Source organism: Tenrec ecaudatus, chromosome 7 (genome assembly GCF_050624435.1).
Source record: "Tenrec ecaudatus isolate mTenEca1 chromosome 7, mTenEca1.hap1, whole genome shotgun sequence".
Classification (NCBI taxonomy): domain Eukaryota; kingdom Metazoa; phylum Chordata; class Mammalia; order Afrosoricida; family Tenrecidae; genus Tenrec; species Tenrec ecaudatus.
In genome coordinates, this window is record NC_134536.1 from 17,720,755 (window position 1) to 17,728,136 (window position 7,382).

Genomic DNA, 7,382 nt, shown 5'->3' on the forward strand with positions numbered 1-7,382 from the left:
ATCTTGGAGCCTGACTACCATCCTGCTGAGTCACAAAAAGTGGAGCTCCATAAATATTACATTATGTGGGATCTAGAATGCCACTCACTGCAAGGCACATACTTATTTCACGTAACATCAAGAAAGAAAAAATCTAGCCAATATTGAGACACTTTCTAAGTAAAGCTGGGATATAAAGGTGATGCAACCTTGCTGACTGAAAGTGAGGAGGACTTGGAGCACCTGCTGATGAAGGTCAAGGATGGCAGCCTTCAGGGTGGATGTTCACTCGATGTAAAGAAAACCATAAACATTTGGATAAACTGAGACAAAATTGATGTTGCTAAGGGTTTCATTTTATGTAGATCCACAATCAGTACTCTTGGAAGCAGTAGTCACGAAATCAAGTGATTACACTGGATAAACCTGCTGCACATGATCTGTTAAGTGTTATAATGTGCCTGCCCCAACTTAGGGTATTTTCAGTCACCTCTTACGCACGCGACATGAGGAAGCCCAAAAAAGAATGGATGCACGTTTGAATGAGAGTCTTGGTGAATGCGCCACGAAATGCCAGGAGAACAGCCATTTCTGTCTTGGAGGAAACGCAGCGCTAAGGCTCTCTGGAAGTGAGGATGGGGAGACATTGTCTCACCTGCACTTAGCCACGCTACCAGGACAGCTCAGTCCCTGGACTTTACCCAGCGTACTTGGTCAGGTAGAGTCAACACGATGGATTGGCATGTTCTTGTTTGTTGCTGTTAGGTGCCATCAAGTCAACTCAGACTCAGCAACGCTGTGCACAGTGGAACGAAACTCTGCCTAGTCCTGCACCATCCTCACACTGTTAGGATGTTTGAGCCCATGGTGGTAGCCACTGTATTGACCCAGCTCTTCCTCATTTTAGCTGCCCTTCCACTTTACCCAGCATGATGCCCTTCTTCAGGGACTAGCCGCTCCTTATCACACGTCCAAAGTAGGAGAGGTGAAGTCCCGGCAGTCCATGGTGCATTCAATATTCCTCTCCAGAACCATAGTTCTAATGCATCTATTCTTCACCAGTCTTCTTTACTCCCTGTCCAACTTGCACATCCACCTGAGGTGATGGAAAATACCATAGCTTCGGCCAGGGCACCTTCTTCCTCAAAGTAACATCCTTGCTCTTCAACACTTTACATTCTGGAGGCTCAACCCTACCAATGATTGTGAACCTGGCCAATGACAGGGCAGTTGAGTCACACACAGGGTTGGCAAGAATTGAAAATGACTCCGTGGCTCCTACTCACAACAGCAGGGCTAGTGGTCAAGTCTTCTCCATTCAGCATCAGGGGCCCCTTGCAGCAGCCTAGTCCCCTGACGAGGCTCACTCACTATCCTGGGGCATTGGGCAGCAGCTCCTGCATAGTTGTCCGTTCAGACGGTGGAAGAGGGTCCTCAAGAAAAATCTCACCCTCTATACTGAGGCGATCCTGGATTCTGTCACTGGGCAGGAAGGCTGTTCTCCATCTCCAAGCTCAGTTCACCTCCATGGCATCTCCCTGGGTACAGCAAGATGCCCGGCCTCTGGAACAGGGACTCAGAAGGCACTTGAGGTGAGTCACCTATCAACAACAGAGCACTGGCTTGGCCACAATTAAAATAGTCTCTGCCTGGGTCATCGAGTTTGCCTTGGGTGTTGGCGCAGGAGTTTTAAAATGAGTAACAATACAGCCACCATGGGACTGTGGTTATCAAGGTGGCCCTGAGGTGCAGAGGGGAGAGCAGGACAGGGAGAGAGAGAACTGGAGCATGCCACTCAGAGTCAGTACTGAGTCACAGTGCTGATCCTAGGGGTCCGTCTGCTCATTCCAGAAGGGCAGGTGGTCAAGATCCCACAGCAATGAAGTGCAAACAGGGGTGTCCGTGTCCCCCGTCTGGGAAGTATATGTCAAAATCTTCTTCCTCTGTCAAGGGTTGCACCCCACAGGGTTTATATCAGCTTATGTTGACAGTCCTCTGTCTCCTCTTGAAGAAGTAAGCACTGGGGTGGGCCCGGGGGGAGAGCCTGGCCTATCTTTCTGAGGTTGTCTCCACCCACAGAGAGTTAGTCTTGGAAACCCACAGGAGTCATTCTACCCTGTTTTATTGGGTCACCCATGGCTCGAATTGCCTCCTTGCCAGTGAGTTCTGTTTTATACATAGTGGACTTGAAACAGGAGTCCTGGTGGCATAGTGGTTATGCGTTGGGCCGCTGACTGTGAAGTCAGCAGTTCCAAACCACCAGTGGCTCCACAGGAGGAAGATGAGGCTTTCTGCTCTCCTGAAGAGTTTCCAGCTCAGAAACCCACAGGGGCAGTGCAGTCCTGTCCCATAGGATCTCTGTGAGTCAGCACCAGCTCAATAGCACGGAGTTCGAGTTTGCGTTTAGGGGCATAGTGGGGAGCACCCTGAGCTGCCAACCACACTGCTCCACTAGTTCAAGCCCCACTAGTCGTTCCTCTGGAGAAAGATGAGGTTTTCTACTCCCGCAATGATTTACAGCCTCGGCAACCCACAGCAGCAGCTGTAATCTGTCTTATCGGGTCGCCCCAAATCAGAATCGGCTCATGAATAGTGAGTTTGGCTTTGGGAGTTTGAGGTTTTGATGGTCTCACTCTTACCAGTAGCTGGTCTGAACAATAAATGACATGATCGCCCTGCGAGGCCTGTCAAAATGGATGGAGGAGTTAAGGTCCTGGGCCTGGCTGCTGGTCTCTCAGCCCTCAGGGACTGTAAGAAGTCAACTGCCTCTGGGCATCAGGCTGGCTCCCGGTGGCCTGGGGCAGGTGTCAATATACCCTTTTCCTGGCTGTCACCCTAACTGTGGTCACGTTCAGAATTGTCTGTCCTGGAGGGAGCCCCTGGGTGCTACAACCAGGAGCCTTCGTGGCATAGTGGTCATGGTTTGAAACTAGCAGCTGCTCCTGGGAAGGAAGAAGAGTCTTTCTACTCCCATCACGAGTGCGTCTTGGGGACCCCCAGGGGCAGTTCTACCCTGTCCTATAGGGTCGCTCTGAGTCGGAATTGACTTGATGGCAATGAGTCTAGATGTGGGTGGTGCTTGTTGCTGCTAGCCTAAAGGTTGGAGGTTCAAGTCTACCCAGAAGTGCCCTGGAAGAAAAGCCTGGCAATCTACTGCTGAAAACTCAGCCATTGAAAACCCTCTGGAGAAGGCTCCACCCAGACCCTCACGGGGTCCCCGTGCATCCGAGTCAGCTCAATGGCAACTGCTTCTGGGATTCCTCCTTTAAGCACTGCAGTAAGTCCTGTCACTTCACAGGAGTCTCAAGGCTGTGGTTTTACCCTGTCCTACAGGGTTGCTATGCGCCAGCATTGACTAGAAGTCAGTGCGTGTGGTTTAGCTTTGGGTTCATGGACAACCTGGCTGCTTGTTCCCAGCTTCATGGGTTCCAAAGCAGTGGGCAGGCAGTCACAGAGGCCTGCACCAGCCCCCTCTGCACAGCCTCAGACCCTGGCCCACGGCCCTGGGAGGGCAGTGATGCCAACGCTGGAAGAAGCCCTTCCCTTCCTCAGGGCCATGGCCTTCAAATAGCTCAGAAATATGTACTTGGCAGTGACAATCAAGCACCTGAGTCTTTCTGAAGGAGCCCATGAGGTGTGATGGGTCACCAAGAACAGGCCAGATCTTTCCCCCTTAGCGTCCTCAGCCATGACACAGTCACGCCTGGGAGCCCTCCAAAGGTCAGCTCTTGATGGCCAGGCCGCACACTCATACCCTCAGACCAAGGACAACAGCAGGCTAAGCAGCCACGGCCCAGCCAGTATGTGCACTGCAGGAAGAGGAAGCGGGCCCTCGGTTGGCCTGGGGGGGGAGTCAGAACATAGGCCAACGGTGCTGTGGAGATGCTGCCTGGTGGGCCCAGCCATGATCCATGCCAGGTCCGAGAATAAAAGGCCCCCTTCATGTAATGCCCCCCTCTCAGGATGCTCAGCCCCTTGGGGGTTTACTGAGCCATTGCACGGCTGTCTGTCTGAGGTGCTGGGCCTCTCTTCTGTCTTGCTATTTCCCAGCGCTATGGAAGAGAGACGAAGCGCACTGGCTATCACAATGCTGGTTCATGCGGGGCTTTTCGGTTTGAGTTTGCTACACAAGAAGACGTCCGTGGCAGTGTGAAGACTGCTGTGTCGGAAAAGTGGTGTTGTCTCTGCAGGCGCCTCTCTGAAAGCAGGTCGCCCCAGGTCCACACAGTGAGGGCCTCGCTCTGAGAAGCGTGTAGGAGAATTCATTCTCTTGAGATGCTTTTTAAAAACCCGGTGACGACCGTCTGAGGAAAAGGCTGGCAGGAAGGAAGGAAGGCCAAAAAGATGATCGCGCTGATCTCTGGGGAGTGCCATTCTATAGACTTTCGGGATTTGTTTATTAATTTTATTTTTCTTTCTAGCAGCTATATTTTCCCAGGGTCCTGTCCCTGGGAGATGCCCATGGGCTAATGTGCTTGGCTGCTAACCACAGGCTGCAGGCCCAAGTCCACCCGTGAGCCCTGGGGATCTCCTGAAAAGTCAAGCACTGCTGCCTGTGTGCAGCACAGGCTGGGCTCGCACACCTGGGGTCCCCATGAGTCAGAATCCATTCACCTTTATTAATCAGGAAGCAGAGGCCCCGCCTGGGTGCTGGGATTGCCACAGGCTACAACATACAAGTCAGTTAGCTGGAAGGCAGGTGTCCCGTTAGGGGTGGGAAAGACAAATGTAGGGGCAGTTGCAATCCAGAGCTAAGACACTGCCCGTGTGTGTTTGGGGTCGGGGTGCTGCTTACCCTCAAGGACCGCCATTCTCAACCCCTTTGGCGGTCGAACGACTCTTTCACAGGGATCACCCGATTCATAACAGTAGCAAAATAACAGTTATGAAGTAGCAGCAAAAATAATTTGCTGGTTGGGGGGTCACCACCACATGAGGAACTGTATGAAAGGGTCGCGGCATTGGGAAGGTGGAGAACCACTGCTCAAGGACATGGCCCATCCCACCTGGTCCAGAAATCTGATTTCAAGAGCAGAGACTGGTAAGCCACTATGTTGATGAAGACAGCAATGTGTAGGCTTCCAGCAACCCCCTAAGGAGCGGAGAACCTCAACTTGATGGCGAACCACTGTCGCCCACATAGTTGGGAAGAACTGAAGAGAAAGACAAAGAGATGAGCGGCCTTCCGCTGCCCCAGCTGTGTCTGTGTCTCTGGTCTAGGAAAGTGGATCTAGTGATCAGTGCTCCTGGACCAGCCTGGTTTGATGAGTCATTTCTCCAAACCATGATTACCCTGGGTACTGATTGAAGGTGGGAGAGGGTAAACCATTTGGTTCTTTTAAAGAAAATATCTTGACTCATGTGTGCTCCAAAGCCTCACAACTGGCCCAATAAGCAGCCTCCTGAGAAGCAGGGAAGAGATTGAAGTCGCTAAGGTTTCCTTTTACTCGGATTCATAGTCAATGTCCCTGGAAGCAGCAGTTAAGGAATCAATCAGCAGAGTGCACTGGGCACATCTGCTGAAGAAAAGCAAACCCTTTCAGGTGTTGAAGAGCAGAGATGTTGCTTTGAAACCTAAGGGGCGTCTGACCCAAGCCTTGGTATTTCCAATGGCTTCCTTTGCGTGTGAACGCTGGACAACGACTAAGGACGTGCTGAGAAAAGTTGATGCCTTTGAATGATGATGCTGGTGACGAATTTGAAGATACCATAGACTGCCAGAAGAACCATGTGTTAGTCTGGGGAGAATAGAGAAACAAATTCAGGGTGACTCCTATGTGTACAAGAAAGAACTTTATATACAAGAGCAATTGAATATTGAGAAAACATCCCAGCCCAGTCCAGATCAAGTCCATAAGTCTGGTATTGACCCATAGGTCCAATACCAGTCTGTAAATTCCTTTTCAGACTCACGCAACACATGTGATGACACTGAATGCAGGAAAATCACAAGCCAGTGGGTGGAAAGTCTTGTGGATCCAGTGGCAGTGGAAGCATCTTAGCTCTGGCATGCATCTCCATGTGGCTTCTCCAGCAATAAGGCTCTGGTTGCCATCAGCATAGCTCCATGTGGCTTGCCAACAAGAAAATCTCCCAGAGAGCGTATATGTGTGCCTGTCCTCCAGTGAGCTATTTATCTCCATAACGCCTCCAAGTGAGGTCATCAAGCTGCGACCTGACTGACAGACTAAACTCCACCCCTTCACTCTTAATAGTCTCAAGTTGACACTAGATTATGTAACTGCGACAAACCAATAAATCTGTCTTGGAGGAAGTACAGACAGAATGATCCTTAGACATCACACACGTGCTTCTGGGTGTGCTGTCAGGAAGGACCAGTCTTCAGAGAAGGGCTTGACCCTTGGTTTAGTGAAGGATCAGCACAAAAGAGGAAGACCTCCCATGGAGTGGACTGACCACGAGGCAGCAGCAGAGAATGCAAACAAAGCAGTCATATGAGGACTGTGTGGGCGGGCAGTGTTTCGTCCTGCTGTGCTCGGGATTGTTACAGGTAGGAACCAACGTCATGGCACCTGTCAACAAACTGAATTGCTCAGGCTTTGTTTCCTAAAGCCCTGCTTCCTGTCCTGACCATTCCTTGTACGGCCTCACCACCTCACTCTTCAGCTACCTTGTTCTCCAGCCAAGTTGGTTTCTCCGGGGTTCACATCTCACTGTCTTTGCTCTACTTTTTCTGAATTCCTACAGCGCTGGGGGTCACACTCACAATTATATGCTCAGCCTGTGTCCCTTGGGGCCTCCTTGTCATTGTTAGACCTCTGCTGAGCTTGCTTCGTCACCTCCGAGAAGCAGGAGATTAGACACCAATATGTGGATGCTGTTCGACAAGTGTGTGAAGCATCCTGACCTCCACCGTGCCTCACCCGCATTGCCCATGGCGCCCCCCTGGCCGTGCTCTGAAGTTCTCTGAAGTGAGAGCTACAGGAAGAGGAGCAAGGAGGAGGGAGGATCCGTGTGTGCGTGTGTGCGGGGGTGGGAGGAGGGGGGAAGGGACAAGGCCAGCGTGAACCCGGAAGTCCTGAGAACTGGTGCATCTGAGTTGTGATGTTGCAAACAATATGGAATGTCCCATGCTCCGTCACCCGGGAGGTGGGCGAGACTCAAGGCAATCAGGTGAAGAGAAAAGGAAAATGACTTCGGAGTCAGGCTGGCCGATCCTTCTCTGTCCTCATGCCGGAGCATCATTTGGGGACTCACAGGGGAGTGACAACAAAGCAGCCCCAATTCCCAGTCCAATAAACTCACTGCCATCAAGTCAGGACCGATTCACAGCGACTCTGAAGGACAGGGGAGGGCTGCCCCTGTGAGTTTCAAGACTGTAACTCTTAAGGGGAGTAGAAAGCCTCAACTTTCTTTCTCCAGTAGAGCAGTCAGTGATTCCA